We start from the raw sequence: 20,447 nt of genomic DNA, 5'->3' as shown, positions 1-20,447 counted from the left end.
GTTTCTCCGATCTTTAGCCCTGTTTTGGGGAAGGATTTTAAGGTCAGTTTTTTTACCCCTCCATAAGACCTCCAGCCTCCTACGAAGCCCAACTCTTAACTCTTGCTATGTGGAAATAAAACTGTTTCTTCTTCTTAGAAGAATTTAATGCATAAGAAAACATGGAGGGGAAGGTCATTTATTGATCTCATAGTGTTCAGTCCAATACCTAGTTTCTGTATACCTATAGCCAGGTATACACACGTATAGGTATCCTGGTGTGTGCGCAACCCATAAATACCAGGATCTGTTCAATAAACAGCAAAATGTTTCCTTGCATTTACCTTGTATTTTAGTCTTTAGCCTCCAGAGGCTCTGACAAGTGGGATGAGAGCCATCATATTACTACAGCAAAGCAAATAAAGAAAGTAACACTGAGAGTACTCTGGGTGACAACTGACCACCTTCCAACTCTAGACTTCCAATCCTGATTACAAGTCCCAGCACCAGTGTTATTCAATGAACTTGAAAATTCATTCATTCTATAATTATTTTCAGGAGGAGTTCATGCCATCTCTCCATTATCCATGTAACTCTGAGCAGGCTACCTCTTTTCACTATGACCTTTCCTTAAAAACATCCCTAAGAACCCCATCTGCTCCATAATTACATTTATTGTGGTTAAGTAGAGGAGGCAGCAATTACACAAACCTCTGGCTGTGTCAGTCCTTTGTTAGAAAATTCTTGCCAGCACAACTGTGCTCATGAAACCGCCAATTCCTCCTCACACACTGACACACATACGCACTCAACACACAGATACACAGACTCACACATTCACATCCCCCCACGACATTCAGAGCTATGCCCATTCCCACATGGGTGCATCTGCGCACATAAATGCACAACCTGTATGCAAACAGAGTCCCCACATATATTTATGCATGTGTTTTATAAATAGCTAAACCTACTAATTCACAAGCCTCTGTGGCTGGCAGATTACTGGAGTGTGCAGATTAGAACTAAAACAAATGATTGCAAAGTCAAGAATAGCCCATTGCCAAACACATTCTGTTCTTTTGCTTAGCGTTGTAGTTTTGCCTTAATTTATGCTAATCCTGACTCACGCTGCAAGTTAAGGTACTGTGGTTCATAAATGGAGTGCAATCTACAACTCCATTTTGGCTGAGAAGAAAGAAAAGACCGCCAGGTTTCTTAATGACGCTTTAAAAAACAAAAAATTACAGTTTTGCCACATATTAATGTGAGAATAGTTGGGATGCTTCACTGTACAGATATATCTATATACCGTGTATGTGAACAAATACATAAACTCGTAATGAAGCTCCAGTTCTGTGAGAACTCTTAGAACAGATGTTGAGTTTAATTTCTGTCACCACATATGAGAGTTGGGTTTAATCAAAAAAAAAATTTTTACAGGCTTCAGTAACTTCATGTCCAAGGGCCACATTCTTTCTACCATCTTAACTCTCCCTGTTAGGCCGTTTTGGGCTTCAGATGCCACATTCGGTCCTTCTGTCCTCCTACCATTTCTTCTTCCATGATAGGACTTCAATTTCTCTCTATCTGTCTGTCTGTCTGTCTCTGTCTCTGTCTCTGTCTCTCTGTCTCTTTCTCTCTCTCTGTCTATCTGTCTGTCTCTCTCTCTCCTCTCTCTTCCTCTTCAGTACAAACTCCTCGATTTAGAGTTCCACTAGAACTTCATGCCAGCTACCTTCTCCTCCAATTTCTGGTCAGCCTTGTATATACTTGAATACAGAAATATACCAAACATATTTCTCTCTCTTTTTTTTTTAGCTCCCTGATTATTCTCCACTGAGTTCAAATCCACATCAATTTTTCTTAGTCTGAACTTATTCCTTGACTAGAAACAGGTCATAATTTCTCTTTCCATGCATAGAATTTCCAATAAATAGAATGTATTGCTATCCACTGAAAATATTTCCATTATTTCTGAATCCCAAGCCAATTTCTGAGATGGCATTTCTTAAACTTGTACTGAGGTATAATATATATACAGGATAATGTTTGGATCGTATGTATTCAGTCAGTTGAATTTTTAGAATTCAAATACATCTGTGTAACCAGCCATTCAGAGTAAGGAAAAAAAAATATTATTAGCATGACAGAGGCACCCTCATGGCCCCTCACATTCACTATCTTCCGCCCTAAGAAGTAATAGAATATTCTCCCATCTTCTATTACCACCAATTCATTTGCCTCTTTCAGAACATTACATAAACAAATTCCTTCTTTCAGTCAATATTATATTTGAAAGTCAACCATATTGTTGCATATAGTTGTATTTCCTTAATAGCATCCCATGGTGTAAATAAACCACAATTTCTTTGTTCCTCTGTTGGTGGATTAGAAGGAGATGAAAAGAAAAAAGACAGAGGAGAAAGAATGAGAGGAACAGAGAGGACAACAAAGTGAGAGGAGCAGCAAGGAGGAGAGAATGAAGAGAGAAAGAGATGAAGATCTGAGAGGGATAGTGAGCCAGAGGAAGAAACAGAAGTGATTAAAATGAATAGAACACAGACAGAAATAGACTGAGAGATAAAGAAAAGAGAAAAAGAAAAAAAAGAAAATTAAAGACAAAGAGCTTTGAGATCTGTTTGCATTGTGATCTTGACCTTATTGGTTAATCTCTTCAGCTTGCATCTTTTTAAAATTGAGATAATACATATCTCTTGTGGCTGCCATTAGAATTAAAATAGGTAGTGCAGGTAAATGTATTTCTTTAACCACCTTTCCCACATGGTGGCTAAAATTAAAAATTTGTTAAACATACTATTTAAAAAGTCTTCAGGTGTGGCCAAATCGTGAAGTTGATGATAAAGTTTGTTTATACACACAGCCTACGAAACGAAATTCTTAGCTTTTCCATTAACAAAAATTGATTTGATGACTCGTAGATGTGAATCCACTACATCTGTAGGGATCTGGACTCTCTCCATGCTGAGCTTCAGGGATAATGAAAAACTTCAGATTGAGTGTCGAAGCTCTCTTACCAGCTGAGTTTCATTAACACTCTTCGTAATGATCATATTCCTTGTGAAACAGAAAGATAATTATGTTTCTTGATGACAAATGGGAAGATGTCATAATCACCAGGTATAAAAAACAATACTCCACAGCAAAAATACATAAAAAGGACCAAAACTCAGCAATTTCCTTTTTTAGGCTCTTTGAAGGAAGTTGCAACTCAGCAAGGTTTGGTGTGTGTGTGCGTGCACATGTGCACGCATGTGTGCGCGCGCACACACACACACACACACACACACACACTATATTAGTCTAGGAGAAATGCTTTCTATTACAGACATTTAACATAATTCTAAAACCTAGGAAACTTCCTGAGAAGTGAATACAATGAACTCTCTATTTCTAATAACAATCTGTTTTCCTACAACTGATATCTTCTCTAAACCTACTTAATTTTACTATCCTGGGCTCCCTATATTTGCCTCAGCAGTTAGTACTTATCTCCAGAATTATATAATTCATTCACTCATTCAAAATTATCTACTGTTTAAAAAATAATCCTGGCGCTCTGTTGGAACTGGGGACCCACAGATAGGAATGAGATGGAGAAATACGATGTATCTCTTTCACGGAACGCAGAACCTAGTTAAAATATCAATTGTGGGAAGTGATAAAGAAGTAGAAAAACATATCTGAAGACAAGGTGAAGTCCCTGTTGAGATTTGGATGCTCTAAAAAGGAGCAACATGAAGTGTTTTTTGAATGTTACCTCAGAAGCCTCAGAAATCATGTCTAGACCACTACAGATAGTACAGCTCTGGTGCCAAAGTCTGGGACAACAAGGTTCTCAGAGATTCCTCTCTTCTGTGTTCAAGATAAGGTGATGTCACGTTATTCTGAAGTACGGAAGAACAAAGAAGTTTCTTTGCATTTACTTTTTTCTGATACTTACAAAATCTCCTCCTCTGCTGCTTGCTCTCTCTCTCTCTCTCTCTTTTTTTTTAATAACTGTTTATTTTTATTTATTTATTTTTTTATGCCTACAGCACCTGGTCTTCCTAGGTGTTCTCCCATCCAAGTACTAACCAGGCCCGACACTGCTTAGCTTCCGAGATCAGACGCGATCGGTGTGTTCAGGGTGGCATGGCCGTAGACTGCTTGCTTCCTCAAATGATAGAAAGGGGTTTTTTTGTTTGTTTGTATGTATGTTTGTTTGTTTGTTTGTTTGTTTCAATAACATCTCTTTAAAAGGTCAAAGGAAAGCCTGAAAAACTGCAAGTGATTTGGGGGCAGTCTGTCACAATACCTCAAAAAGTACAATGTAAAATAAACGTATATTTTTAAATATATGCATACATTAAATATATGCTCAATACCTCAAGATAGATGTTAACACTTAGGCAGGGGAGTTTTTGAGATGAGGAAGGAAAATATGTACTCACTGTGCTCACGAGATACATTTAGGGAAAGATGAAGTGACTTCAGATAGTGCTGCTCTGGTCTGGCTGTGTGTCCTTCCCACGAATTCATTTGTGGAAATCCTAATTCCTAAGGTGATGGTATTAGAAGGTGAAGCCTTTGGGAGGTGATTAGATGGTGATGGCACAGCATTTGTGATTGGGATTTGTGCCCTTATAAAAGAGGCCCCACAGCGCTCTCTAGCCCCTTTCACCAGGTGAAGACACAGCGGGAAGGTGTCCTCTATACATAAGAAAGTGGGTCCTCTCCAGACACCTATCTAGGATATGATCAAGCTGCCAGCACTTGATCTTGGACTTCCCAGCCTCCAGAACTATGTGAAATAAGTTTCTGTTGCTGACAAGCTACTCAGTCTGTGGTGTTACGTTACAGCAGCCTTACCAGACAAAGACAGGTGCAAAATACACCGACCCCACAAGTCAGACTTAGAGGTGCGACGAGAGGCCCGAAGCTCAATGATCCAGGCTGAAAAGAGCCAAGCAGGGTCATTCTCGTAGTTGTGTCCTGTTTGGTGTTGAGGGCAATGCATTTCTATAAGGGGCCCACAAATCTATGGGGAACCTCGTGATGAAGGTACTTGCCCAGAGGGAGGGTCTGACCTCACTGCCAGGCTCCTGTTAATCTCCTGAAGGCCCACCCCACAAAGTACAGTGCCCTCCTGCCGTGCAGCACTGGCTTCCTGGCCACCTCCATGCAGACGGTGCTAGAACAGAATGCGGGTCCATTCAGCTTTCCCTAGAAATTCCAGCAACTGACTCCGATCTGCAAAGGCCTGTGGGGTTGCGATTGAAGTTACCTTGGAAACGTCTCGATGATGAATGGAAAGGACTTGAGTGGAAATCTGGGGACTGAAGCACAGCGTCTGCTTAGGCATTGCTTGTCTTTTTGCTTTGTGCTGCTATGAATGCATAGCGTTCTCATTCCCAAGGCTCTACGGGGCCCGCACATGCTCACGACTGCACTCCCTTCGTGTGTGTAGACACAGAGTGCACAATTGTCTACTTCAGACAAAACTATCGCATTATAAAACTCTTTAGCGTTGTCTTTTTCTACAAAATCATGCGGTGAACGAGTTGCTATAACTTAACTTCTTGCCACATTTTCTGATAAATTATTTTGGTCTAACAATGCTTTATACTTTTTAAGAAAACATCATGCCTCTCGGAATAGAATTATAGTCCCTTCTTCTGGCTCCACAATGAAGTGCATATCATACTGCCCACAAGGTGAACTAACAACACCTCAATTAAGATATGAGAATGAGGGGCCAAGTGTTGACAGTAGGGATTAAATGATCCAGGAACATCATTTTCCAAGCGTCAAAAAAGAAAAAAAAAATATATCCTAAGTTGGCCAGTGAAAGTCAGAGAGATAACCCCAGAAGTCTTTTATGGTTTGTCAAGGTCAGAGGCTATGCCTCTTAAACAATCACATACTATGGCGACTTTCTTCTTGACATGTTTACAGTCACAAAATCCTTTCCATCTACAGCCATGCTACCCTGAACAAGCCCGATCCCATCTGATCTCTGAAGCTAAGCAGGGTCGGGCCTGGGTAGTACTTGGATGGGAGACCACCTAGGAAGACTAGGTGATGTAGATGTAAAAAATAAAAAAATAAGGGATTGTAAGGTCCTTGCAATGTGTGAGGTCAACCAAGGGTTGCTTCACCTAAAACAACAACAACAACAACAACAAATCTTTAAAACAAAATCCTTTCCATTAGGTCACCCTTCCATAGAGTCTCTACCTTCCAGAGAAATGATTCACAGATAATCAATTAATATTTCTCCTCTGTATCAAAATGGAAGCACTGCCATATTGTTTACTAACTTTCACCAGGAAGGGGGGATGTGAGACTATTCCTAGAGATAGTCTGGGATGGTAACAGGCTCAATCTAAGAAGTACCACAAGATTAAGGAAGTAGAGCTAGCATTTGGAGGCAGATTGAAGATTGCCTCTCCATTGCCTTCCTTAGAACATATGTAACAGTATCAAAAGATCATGTTTATCTGAGCCTCTACTGACCTTCTCTTCACACAGCTGATATCGCACAAGTCATATGAAGTTAATTTCACTCCTTCAAGCAATTAAAGATCCTCAGACCAATACTCTAGAACTCAGCATCATTATGACACACCTGTTTATCATCTTTCCCTAATTTTGGGCCCCATACTAGCAACGAGGCCTGTGCTTTGTTCCATTTTGAACATCAGCTGGATAACTGGATCTTTGTCTGGTAACTTCTACCAGAGTCTTTATATGTGCTCTAGACAGAGTAAGGGGCTTCCTTCTCAGGGCCCACTTGCCATCCAGGCCTTCTATGACCATAGAGTACAATGCAGCTTATTGGAATTGTGCTTGAACTTGTCCTTCTCTAGTAAAAGTCTGTATGTGAGCTCCTGAGGAAAGAAACGGGGCTTGCTCTTGGCCCCTGCATTGTTTCCCAGATATAACAGTATATTACACATCACATTATATAATAACTTTTAAGTATTTGACTCCAACTACCCACCAAATTTTGAACTAATTAAGAGAAGAAATTAAGTTTTATTCACTTTGGTATTACTCTTTTTCAACTTCATGTCAAAAATGAACACACTCCTGTCTCATCTGGCAAAATGCCTTTAGATATGCAAAATACATTAAAATGCATTTAGAAAGCATTTGTGGTCAGAAATATGTGTGAAAATTAGATATGTGTTTTTCTATTCATTAATTTATTCATTTGCTCATTACATAGTTATGGAGCCCCTACTATGTGCCAGACATTGTGAATATTATTTATCTTATTTCATCTACTCACTTACAAACCTTTTAATATTATGATACTCTTATGGAATATAAAATAAATGTTTAAAAGAGACAGAAACCCCTGAACATTTAAAATATCTCATTATCAATAGCAAGTATGTCAATTCACTATCAAAATCGAAGTATGAAAAAACCCCACTATCATGAAATCTCATTTTTCATTCTTTTTCTAATCAAATCCATTGTGTGGTACTCAGGTATTCTTAAAGTGAATGCTATGGAATGGTCTCAGTTTATAAATAAAATCTTTCCTATCCACATTTTGCTTGAATTGGAATTTGCTGTATTGTTGCCAAAAGCAATACTACTTCACCATGGTCGAATAAAACACTTGCCACAGTGTTCTTAAGTGTAAGAGAAAGCCTTGTTGAAGCTTGGCTCACTCTCTGGAAGAAGAAATGTAAGCCTACACAGAGTTCAAGTGCACAGGATGAATCTTGGTTCTCAACCAAGATAGGGTCACAGCAGCAGAGTTTGCAAATAGGCCTGGCCTCTTATAGGAATGTCTTCAAGAGGCAGCCTTCCCGGAAGCCAGTTCTTCCAGTAAAGAAAAAAAAAAAAAAAATGGCCGGAATAATCAGTCTCTCAATGGCCATCTCATGGCGTTCCAGGCTCAGAGAAACAATTTCACAGGACACTAGTCTCTCATTGATTGTGTCAAATTAAAGCAGGCTAACCAGAACTGACAGTAATTCATTCAAAACAAAGTGTTGGGAAAAATCAAAGCCAGAGCCTCTCCCCCTGCCAAGCGATATAGACTTCCCTACAGTTTTTAATATATTAGAAATGGAAGAAAAAGTAACCTTATCAATAATCAGTAAAAGGATGATTAATTTATTCCCTCAGGATTTAGAAACCTTCAATGTCTCCAATCCCATCATCCAATCTAAATGGTACAATCCAAAAACCTGCACCCTATTCTTATTCTAGGGCTGTCCACAACCCACACCCACTCCCCCAAATTCAATATGAAGCATATAAATCATCTCCCTGGAATGAGTCTCTCCTCCATTCTTTATAATTTACTATGTTCCACTTAACTTTCAAGGTGCATCTCATGTCATATGTTCCCATAGTCACTTCAGCAACCACATCACTGGGCTCATCCCTGAGAATTGGATGAGCCACACATAAACTACACTGGCAGCCATTGCTTAGCAGTAGATTTTGTATGTATGCTGTCCCTTCAAAGAAAGCACAATTCTTTCAAAGGTAGAAGCTCATATTAGTTTCCGAGGGGTAATGTAATAAATTATCACAAACTGGGTAGCTTAAAACAATAGAAAAGTATCCCCTCAAAGTCCTGGAGGCTAGATGTTCAAGATCAAGGTGTCAGCAAAGTCCCACTCTCTCTGAAGGTTCAAAGGGTGACTCTGTTCCAAGCCTTTCTCTTAGCCGCTGGTGTCGCCTGCAATCCTGGACATTCCTTGCCCTGTAGCTGTATCAGTCTGATATCTGCCTCCACCTTCACATGACCATCTTCCTTCTGTGTCACTATCTCTGTGTGTCCTCTCCTATCTTTACAAAATCTCTAGCCATATAGGATTTAAGGTCCACACTAATAGAGCATGATCTCATCTTAATCAATTACATCTGCAAAAACCTATTTCCAAATACGTCTCATTCTAAGGTTCCGATTAGACATAAATTTGGGAAGGACGTTACTCAACCCCAGGCAGATATATACCTCCATCCTACTTTTGAGGCTTAACATTCTTCCACTAGGAGAATTCAAGGATTCAGCTGATAATGATGACACTGTATTTACGGAGCTTGCTTTGAGTGAAGTGATGCACTGAGCTCTGCAGGGGACCCTTTCAAGCACTGATTCAGCCACAGAAAGATAATAAAAGTGTACTCTTCCCATAAGTCTTGGTTCTTGTAAGTAAAAGCCAATCACTTTGTAATGGTAATTGCTTTTGACCTGCTCTTCTGAGAGGCCACTGGTAGGTACAATGGAGTACACTTGAGCAAAGTTTTAGTATGAGAGATCGGGGAATAATTAAGGCAGAGAGAGTGAGGAAAGGAAGCAATCATGGAAAAGCTTCGTCTTAAAGCATGGGAAATGTCAAGTTGGATTCACTCTGTGTAAAGGTCAGCCCTAACATGCCAACCTTTTAAAATTTCATTTGAAGAACTCTGTTTAAAATATCATGCTACAAATTTGCTAAAAAAAAAAAAAAAAAAAAATCACACTGGGAAAAACTTTTATATTGCCGTGGAAGACAGAGATACCACATTAGAATACAAAATGAAATAAAAACAAAATACACATCCCGAATCTCCAGGGAGTGAAGTCACACTCCCTCGAGTGTGAAGACACACACAAAACTTTCAAATATCCAGGAGAACATTCTGATAGAGGGGAAGCAAGAAAACAACAAACAAAACTCCATTGGAGTCAGAAAACTTGGTTTTTAGTTCCAGTTCGCAATGTGTTGGCTTTGAGACATTCAGTCAGTGAAGGAATTTCACCTTTCTCTAATATGGAGTAATACTTGGCTTATCTACTATAAATAATTCCCTTGTGAAACCAAAAAAAAAAAAAAAGATCTTATGAATGAAATGTTTCATGAAATCATTAATCAGTCCACAAATACTCATGCTGATTTTGAGACCTCCGGATAAGCGCTTATATGGTATCTTAATGATTAACAAAGTTACAACCAAATATTGTCTGCCATTTTGAAATTAAAAAAATTTGTTCTTGAGCAATGTCCTAAGGGATAAGCCCGAACTGGTTGCCTAGAAGAAGAGCATCAATAAAGGCTACACAAAATTGAAAAGCACAATCAGACATTTAAAAATATAATTTTAAACAGTGATCTAGTCAGGGAACCAGAAGGCATGCTGATTGAATACCTACTATGTGTCAGTGTTCTCTAAGATTGAAGGAGAAACAAACCTGAAACAATTTAGTACCTCTGACCCTAAAAAAATTAGAATGCAGCCATACGTTATTTAAAAAAATCAGGAAAATGTCAAGGTAGCATGTGAAGAATACAGAGGCATGGCAAAAATAAGAGCTGGGTGATTTCAGAGTAAGGAGAGAACCCCATGGAGATAAATGTCAGGGAAACCTATAGAGGAACAGGCGGTGAACTAGACACTAAGAGGCATCTCAGTGGCAAGTTTTAGTCCATATAATAGAACAAATGGAAGGAGTGGAGGTTAGAAGGTATGAGAGTGAGGAGAGAGAAAGAGAGAAAGATACTTTTGTTTTGATCCAGGGCTTTGCCATTTTAAGAACTCCTCTGTCACTGAGGTTATTATTCACAGTAACAGTCTGGACCCTCATGTCAGACTGAAACAAAAGAGATTTTTAGCCAAACCTAGCCAAACCTAAGAGATTTTTAGTAAAACCTAGCCAAACAAAAAAGATTTTTAGCAAAATCTAGCCAAACCTAAGAGAAGCCTTAATTAGAGATAATACCTTCTACTCTATTCATTCCAAATTGGAAGAAAAGAGTGAAGAGGTAAAGATCGAACTCAGTTACCTTGGGGTGCCACTGACAATTGGCCAGCAGTCCCCACTATTTGAGACAAATGATTCTATCCGCTTCCCTTAATCTCCTTAAAGATAAAATATATGCAGGTATAAAAATTCTTATATACATATACATACACAAGTATATATTCAAATGTATATATGCAGATATATGACTATACTAAGTATCTGCTGGAAAAGGGAAAAAGGAAAAATACTTGATAAGGGATGAAGTATAAAAAAAAAAATCAGAATGGAATTTAGAGTTGCAAAATGGATGCTTCCTGCGAAGACTGAACAGAAGAAAATGATCATACTGAAATTAGCTGGATTGGAACAATGCTTTCTAAAAAGTGACCTATTCGGAGATGGGAAGATCATACCCCTTCACGAAGAGACAATCAGCTTTTGTGTGCTGTGTCAGTGTAAAAGCTGCTTCCAGCGTGAAGTGGTGCAGCCCAGCACTTGCTTTTGAGAGGAGACGGTGAGATGAAAGAATGATGAACTTTAATGGACTATCAGATATTTTAAATAGCATTTCCCATTTTAAATGGACACCCAAATCCACTACGTATAGAATGAGAGCTAAAAGCTTCAGTTCAAACCAGCAAGGCCAGCGCCGGTATGTGTACCGAAAACGTTCTCACAAGAATGCATTTGATTTCCAACCAGCAAGGGACTAGTTATTCCATTTAGGGAAATGGCATCCTGATGACCTAAAATTACCCTTGCAGTTTCTGCAGACTGTAGCTTCAGCAATGCATCTATTCCGGGTTGCATAGAAAAGCTTTGCTAAGGCTTTTAGAGAACTCTCTCCAGGGGGATCATGCTTTCCCTAGCTCCTTTGCTAAAGGTGATATGAATATCTGTCAACATGTTGCTTCCAGCTGGTAATTCATTCATTCATTTAGGAACGGTTAGTGAATGCTTACCATGTGCCAGTCTCTGTGTTAGACGATGGTGAGACGAAAATAAATAAAGTCATAGTGCCTGCCCTAAAGATCTTATTGCCCTTTGAGTATCAAAGTCAAGTAAACAAATAACCAGGATACAGGGAGAAGGATGGCAAACAGAATTCTTTAAAGGATGACTGACTTTTGCAGTCTCCACCTCTCTTTTCCCCTAACACTGCAGTCTGTGGAAGGACCCCTCTCAAAACTGATCTCTCCAAGATGGCCACGATTACTCAACCTTCCAGTCTGATGGCCAGTTCAATCTGTATCATACCCATTTCTCAACGGTATTCGTCATTGTTTGTTACCCACTAATTTTTTGAACTATCTCTTCCATTTGTTATCAGGATGGTGCCATATCTTGATTTTTCTCCTGACAACCTTGAAAATTTCACCTAAGTTTTCTTGAGTAGTCTCTTCCATTATTTGGTCCTTCAATGTTAGGGCTACATAGAATTTTCTTCATTTCTCTCTATACAGTATGTGTTTTCCTTATATAATTTTATCTCTCAGGCTCTCAAACGAATCAAAACCTCTAACTCTCTCCCATATATAATGCATTGTCAAGTTCTGTTTACTAGATTTTGAAAATGCCACCAAGCTACCATTCAAGATGGTAAACAGAGCATGTATATCTGACTTCACCATACAAGATTTTCATTTATATTAACAATGTTATATAAAAATATGTATATTTTAGAAACCTGTATCAGAGTGACCAAACAGGAAAGGATGCCATTCACATATTCGATACCGTGAGAATGTTTTTTCCAAGATATAGTATAGGCTTGAATTACTAGAAAGAAAAATTACTTACTAGCCTAAGATTCAACACATAGAAGGCAACACCTCAATTCTCCAAAACATAGGGGCAGGGGGCAGAGGGATGGGAGGGTCCGGGCTATCACCAAGGGAGCCTGAATCTTACAATGTCAATGACTCCAGGATGAACATTCGGGATATTTGTGAGGTCACCAGGCTAGGACTCACTCCAGAGTGCTCTGGCCATAAGAAATGCCAGATGAAACAGAGGCATTTCCTTAGCAATCTAGTGATGATGACCTGGCTGCTCCCTGCTACTCTGTATTTTTATTCTGCCAGACAAGGATTTTAACACTTGTAAGTGAGGAGGAGGAAGGCAGCTATAACTACAGGCATTTGCTCAGCAAGAACGTTTTACTCTTCTGACATGAATCTATTTCTCTGTGTCTGTGACTGTTGGTCATCTGTATTTAATGTAGCAGCTCAACTTTAGTAGGGACCTGGTTCTTGTTTACCAGGTCCTACAAATGTCTAAGCTGTGAGGGTTTGGAGCAAGGCCTCCTCCTTACCAGGCATCTCTCCAGAGCACACTCTCTTTGTGTGTCTCTGTCTGCAGTACACACTCCACCTGTATTTCCAAGAATTAAAATTTGCCTCCACTGCCCCCAACCTTTCTCCTTCAACCCCTGCTGCCTACCTTGATGGGTGCCCCTGCCCGATCTGCATAGCTTTACATTACAACAACTGCAGAGAGCTAACAAACCTTGATGCCGTTTGCAGAATAATTGGATTTTTGTCCCCTTAAGTTGACTGTGACACACCGAAGGTAGCTGAGCTAATGCTGTCTGTCCCTAATGGATACGACTTTGCTTACTAACAAATCCTCTTCAGTAAGGCCCCATCTTTAAACAGCTTGTGCCCCGGGCCAAGTATAACAAATAAGCACCTTGGTGCATCAGTCAAATATTGCCACAATAATTATGTGTGAAAAGCACCCTCAAGATTTTAATAGGTTATAGTAGCAAACACTGATTTTTCTTGCTTTTGTGGGTTTAAGCCATGGCTTTGCTAAAATGATATAGGCTTGGTTGCGGGTCAGATTCAAATTATTCCAAACATCTTTTTCTAGAACAGCAGACATCCGAGGCATGCGCTTCCCACAGTGAGTCACAGGAGCACAAGAAGGCGAGCGAAGACAGAAAAGTTTAAGGGCCAAGCTTGAAACTGGTACACTGTCACCACTGAATACATTGCATTGGTCACAAGCCCTGTGGTTAAGCCCACCTAGATTGGGGTGGATAGGACCCAAACAAATAAGAAAGGATGGGTGATTGAGGTAGGTAAGATAAAATCCTAGCTTTATGAATGATTTTAGGAGTATAACAGTTATTTTTAAAAGTTATGGTTGCCCATGTGTCATACATTTGCTTATTGTTCCAAATTTTTCCCTTCCTCCCAGTTATAAGACTATGTATTCATAACCCTTTATAATATGGCTTCACAGTAATCGGATCTTGGGTTTATCTATCCAGCATTCAATTTGATACTGTCGACATGACATTTTCGTACACATTCTTCTTTTTTTTAATCTGTGCTGATGCTAATTTCTCCTAGTTTGTATGTATACATATATACATGCATATACATATACATACATTTAAATAAATACATATATATATACATATTTTTTTCATGTGAATGTGAATTTGAGAAGGAAGTGAATTAAATCTAATGCACAAGGTTCAAACTGACATCTTGAACCAGAACACTTAGATGTGTGCGGTTTTTAAATATATATTTCTTTTTTAAGAGTGTTCCTCCAGAAGAAACTCTGTACCATCCTTATATCCTAAGCACATATTATTATTCCTGGAACAATCATAGAATATGCGGTCAATAAATGTTCAAATTATTAATTTAAAAAATAATAACCTGGTTTTTCTCTGTGCGGCGATATAACTGAAATCTTGTCCTGAAACCACATCTCCTCATCTCCATCCATCCTCTGACTCAGCAGCTTGATCCTGCCTTGCTCTCCCTGTATATCCTCAAGGTCATTGATGCCTCCTTTGAGAGGGGGTGAAACATGGGCCTAATACCTCAGATGTAAGTGAACCACTATCTGTTAACAAGGCCCAGGACTTTCTGTGAGTGTTCCTCAGAGACGATGCACAGGGAAAGGTAACATTAGTAGACAATGGTTCCGACTCTTCTGCCATTGTCAAAGCCACTTCCCCTCTCTCAGCCTCAGGTTCTCCAAAGTAAACTGCAAACAATGTTTTAAAAACTGCCTTTCCTTCCCCCTTACCCTGCTACATCAAATGAAATGATGTTTAAGAACAGGCTTTCAGAAATAAAAGTGTTACACAAATATGTTCTGCAATTATTAAAACAAAAAATGTAATAAATCAAGGACTATCTTTTAGAAAGTCAATAGGATGTGTCCTCAGGGAAAGGAAGGAACAGAAAGATGTGAAGAAGCTATTTTTTAGTTATCTCTTACCTAGATGAAATGGCTTTAAACACAGTATACAATTGAAGAATGAGTACAGCTCCTCAAGATATAAAGTGTTCCTCTTTTTATCTTACCTCCCACTCACGTCAAGGAATCCAATGGGAAAAAAGAGGGAACGGGATCAGTAGCTACAAAAGGACATTTATTTGGGAGTGATTTTCAAAATCTGTCTTAACTTCACTCAGATTCAGGGTAACAGCTGATGCATTTTGACAGAGAAGAGCATTTACCCGAAATGAAAGAATTCCTTTATGTGGGGATGTTGGGGGTGGGGGAGGCAAAGGGTGGGCAATGCAGAGAAGGAAAGGCCAATAACCCAGGACTTCCACAGTGTGGAATTTGGGGCTGAGGTTCCATCAGATTCCATCTAAAATAGAGCATTTCTTGCAATGCCCTCCATATTCCAGGACTAGAAAAAAAATCAGTTCAAAGGCTAAACTCCATGCTGAGGAGCCAATTTCTCATAACAATAGCTAATAATGAGTCTTCTTGAAATCCCTGTTCTAGTCAAAGGACAGAAATCATCAGAACAGATATCACTGTATTAAGGCCAGACTAAAATCCCGATCAGGACTTCGATGCTGTGGATGAAGCCACTAATGAAAGCAGCTCTAAGATATTTCTGTGAGAGATTCAGAAAGAACACTAATTAACCCAGACAGAGAATCTTCCAAAGATATTCCTTCTGTTGAAGAATATCCTGTATTGGCATTTTTGTGAATTATTCTTGACATCTTGCCAGTTCTGCTGTCAACCTTCAAGGGATACAGAAATAGTCGATGTTCAAAAGGAAAATCTATATAAAACAAAGTCTAATTACAAAACTACTGGCTAGCTAAAAAACAAAACACAGAGATAATCATTTCAAAAACAAAACTTCTAGGAAACAGCCTGTAGTGAAATTGCTTCATCTAGTGTAGTAGCACTATGTCTGAAAGTGCCAACTTGGATGAAATTGCATTGTTCCTCAGGTTGTGGGACTAAAAGTATTTTGAGTTCTTGAGTGGTGTGTGTGCATGAGTGAATAAGCACTCATACATATGTATACACATTCATTCGATAAATGTTTATTCAATACCTACTAGGTGTCAGACATTACTGATAAGCTTTTAAGATAGATACTGTTACTGTTTATGGAGCGTGATTTAAAGAGTATTACTCTCAAACATTATTGTCACCCAGAATTTGCTAGTGGCTTTTAGGATTGACATAACACAAGGAAAATTTCACAGTTGTACCTTCCTTTTTATTTACATGGTCCTTACTGCTGCTCCAGAAAACAATATTCTTGCCTCTCTCTCTCTTTACCCCAACATGGCTGAAGAATAATATAAGATTAAAGTACTTTTTTTAAAATCACATCCATAAGCAAATGCCATAGAGACACAAATCTCTGGATCATCAGCAAATCAATAAGAGAGGCAACCTTCTGATGAAGAACTCAAGAGGTAAGTAGAATGGAAGACACGGTATGTTATTTTGTAGCTTGGAAAGTGGAGTCCTTGAGAATCTACCACACAAAGCCAGGGATAAAAGATTTTAGCATTAAAGGAGATTCTTGCTCAGCCAATGAAAAATGGACTGGAAAAGCTGATCCTGGCACCTTAGACTTGACCCTCACAACTGATTTCACATTTATTTTTCTAAAACAAACAAACAAACAAACAAACAAACAAAAACAGCCCAATACTCACCAGCCACATGCTATAAATCTTGGGTCTGGGAGAATTTATGAGCAATAGCACGATGCTTATTTTAAATGTCTGCACAGCACTTGGAATCCTCAGAGGGCAGGCCCTAGATGAGTATTACACTAATAATAACAACAATCCCACGAAGCTCCATGAGAAGTTGGCCGTGGAGCCCAGACATTCCCTAGACATAACTGCCTCTTGTTAAACTTGCATCGCAGTCTGATGGGGGTGCCCTGCCCTTGCCCTTGATATCTGATAATACCTTCAGGTACAGAAAGGAATAAGGACTTAGGTAAGCACGGGGAATCCTCTGTCCTTCTCCATTGCTTAAGAACATAGCCCTGTGGTCATCCATCAAAACTGTCACAGATCATTGCTAGAGAAAAATGGTTCCTGGGCAGAGACCGTCAGCAGGAGGTTTGGCTGAGAGAGATATAAAGAGCGCCCCCTTCTAGCATCATATTCCTTTCTCTACCTCAGTAATAGCAAGAAGACTACTGAAAATGACTACTGACCGAGTAAATTGTTTTTGGAATAAATGTGTTCTCTCCCACTGCTCTCTTCCTCTGCTTTTGCTTCCCTGGCTCCCTACCTCCTCCATGTCTCCTCATCTTCTCTCTTGTAGGTAATACATATCTACTAATAAAGCTCTGGGGGAAAAAAATGTCAGGGTGTAGCATCCAGCTTTCCAGGTCATGAGATATATGGTCGAGATCTAAAACAATGCTCCTCTTCAGATTCATAATCCCAGCCAGCATGCAGGGGTCACGTGCATGTCGCTAACCAGGTAACATGGCCAGTTTCCCAAGGCTTTTCCCCAATATTAGCTTGAAGTTTCTTGGCGAGTAAAATATGATCCCACACTAAAGAGATGGTTGAATTTTCAATTTTCACGCTATACACCCCACAGAATGAAGTTAGCTTTGTTGCCATTATGTGCTTTGTGACTGTGTAATCAAGCCACTTCCAGGTCCTCTCTCACTGGGTTCTTCCCTGAAAAAGCATTCTATGAATCTCTTCAAAAACCTGTCTTACCAGCCACACAGATCCTGCAATCTAACCTTCTATGAGCTTGGCTCTCTCTAATTGTGGTTGAAATTATACTGAGACACACCTTTATCTGGGAGTCACTGCTGTGAACTTCCTTTCTGCTCTGGAAATAATGCAACTTATAAAGGAGGGTATCTACCAAATTAGCAAACACTGTCTGCACTACTTCTGATACCAACAATCAATTCTTCAACTCTGCATACCAACTAGGTTTCCTATGATTCAATTCAATTCGGACAATATCTACCTAGAGTCAGCATCAAATCCTACAAGTTAAAGGGACTCGACTCCACAAAACTGGCCCCACTGCAGATGCCAGTTTCAAGTCCCAGGTTGTCACCTGTCCTTCTGACTAACCAGTTTTAATTTTGATGGCTCCCATACCCTCTCCTCAGGTTCCATAATTTGCTAGAACATTCCATACATCTCAGAAGAGCAGTTTACTTAATATTACTGGGTTATTATAAAGAATACAACTCAGGAGCTGCCAAATGGAAGACACATATAAGGCAAAGTATGGAAGAAAAGTGCATGGAGCTTTCATGCCCTCTCCTGGCACACCATCCTCCTGGCATCTCAAAGTGTTCACCAACCCAGAAGCTTTTAGAACCCAGTCCTTTAGGAGTCTTTATAGAGGTTTTATTAGGTAGGCATGATTGATTAAATTATTGACTATTGGTGATTAAATTCAACCTCCAGCTTCTCTCCTCTCCCAGAGGTGGGGGAGGTAGGAGAGAAGGGAGGTTTGGGGTGGTGGGGCTGAAAGTCTCAACCCTCTAATCTTGCCTTGGTCTTTACAATGGCCATCCCCCATCTTGAAGCTATTCAGGGACCCAAAGCCACTAGTCATTTTATTAGCATACAAAGACACTCTTATCCCGCTAGAGATTCCAAGGGTTTTAGGATCCACGTGCCCAGAATCAGGGACAAAGACCAAATATATATTGCTTCTTACGCCACAAGAAATACATCACTTCTAAAGCAGGGTGTCTGCCAAATTAATGAACACAGAAACTAATGACATGAGGGTGGTGTTAGATGTGCCTCCACCCTCTCTCCATCCACATATGTTAATCCCCCTTAACAAAGAGTCTCTAATGCCTGTTAACTCAAGACCTCAGGACTTAACTTATCTGAGATTCAGTCTTAAGGGAACTTCGTCCACCTCTGTTGCCCAATATGATGGAAATAGACTGAACTTGAGCTCCTATACTATTCTTCTGCTCTTATTGTCCACAGTTCAATTTATATGTGTCTAGGTGTTTTGTTACTCCAGTTAGATTACAAGCTAACTCAGGCTCAGACCTCATGCAAAATTTTTCTCCTGCCACTCCCAGTACCCAGGGCAGTATCTTTTCAGGCATCAATAAATGTTTGCTAATTAATTGATAGATTTATGAAATGACTATAAGTTGGAATAATAATGATGACAAAAATAATATTTTTAAGGAACATTTGTAACTTGCCAAGAAATTTAGTAGACATGCATTTCATAATTAATGTATATAAAACACCTATGAAAGAGAAATAACACAATCTCTACACAGGAGAAAACCAAGTTGAGAGGGAAAAAAATGAAAAAATCATTTCGAGGCCATGCATATAAGAGGTAGAAAAATTATATTCCTGCCTCCTAATCTCCAGAATATTGATCAAAGTGGGATTTTGAAGGCATCGTTAATAAGATTTTTCAATGCTCAGCAGGGAAGATTGAGTTTTCCCAACAAAATTGATCTCTCATTTCATGAATTCATCCAGAAAAGTTTTGTTGTTGTTTGTTTGTTTGTTTGTTTTTATAAGCAATCAGGATTTTCAATGTGCTTATCTAGGTGTTCACAGATTTTTAGTGAAAGTCATTTGTATATCACAGAATGCTTGAATGAGAAGAACTGTAAAAAAGAACCTGGTCCAACTCAACTTCTTTACTTTTAGCATCCAGTCAATGTCTTTAATATCTGTGAACAAAAATGCTTTAGAAGTTGAGCAGATGACACACTTCAAACAGTCCTAGGGAAGAAAGATGCCATCTGGTAGAATGAGTTGAACTCTGCTCTAAACTTCACTATGTGCTTGCCTCTCAGTACCTAGGCTATGAACATTCTCAAATGTCAGCTTCATTTTTATACTGTAGCTTTCAAGATCACTTTTTTTTCTTCTTCTTAAATCTTGGTGTCTCCCAACAGTACCCAAGTCATCTCTAGTCTTGCCTGTTGACCACAGTCTGGAAACTAGTTTCGGGACTTAATATAATCCCTAGTTTCCAATATGGCTCAGAAATATATATGTCTTTAAAGATGGTAAGATGTGTTCTTTGTTCTTAAATTTAATAAAAAATGGGAATCAAACTGGATTTTCAATACAGAAGCCATATTTTCTTTCTGCTGCCCCATGCAATAATATAAAAGGGTTTTTTTGTTTGTTTGTTTGTTTCCAAAGAAGAAGTTCCTCCTTGAGACGGAATTAAGCACTGTATAAGAGGAGGTGTAGATGTCTGGGGTCAGAGAATAGCAACGCATGAGCTACTTCAGGTTACCAGAGAGCATTATATATCATAACTTACTCGACGAGAATAAACTAAACACCATAGGTTTGCTATAGTTTTCTACCTGGACTTCAGTATTCTCAAGACCTATAAAAGATTATGACTCTATAATTTTGGGACCTTGGCCTAAAATAAAAGGAACAAGAATATACAAAGATTTCCA

At 39.1% G+C, this 20,447-nt stretch overlaps 2 pseudogenes; one reads left to right on the top strand and one right to left on the bottom strand.

The window, feature by feature from the left end:
- Window positions 1–4,025: 4,025 nt before the first annotated feature.
- On the bottom strand, window positions 4,026–4,143 carry LOC111737590 (annotated as a pseudogene).
- Window positions 4,144–5,950: 1,807 nt separating this feature from the next.
- Window positions 5,951–6,069, top strand: LOC111737584 (annotated as a pseudogene).
- The last annotated feature ends 14,378 nt before the right edge of the window (window positions 6,070–20,447 follow it).

This window comes from Pteropus vampyrus, unplaced genomic scaffold, assembly GCF_000151845.1.
Source record: "Pteropus vampyrus isolate Shadow unplaced genomic scaffold, Pvam_2.0 Scaffold28, whole genome shotgun sequence".
Classification (NCBI taxonomy): Eukaryota; Metazoa; Chordata; class Mammalia; order Chiroptera; family Pteropodidae; genus Pteropus; species Pteropus vampyrus.
The sequence above is the reverse complement of the archived record's forward strand: the minus strand, read 5'-3'. Positions and strand labels throughout refer to the sequence as shown.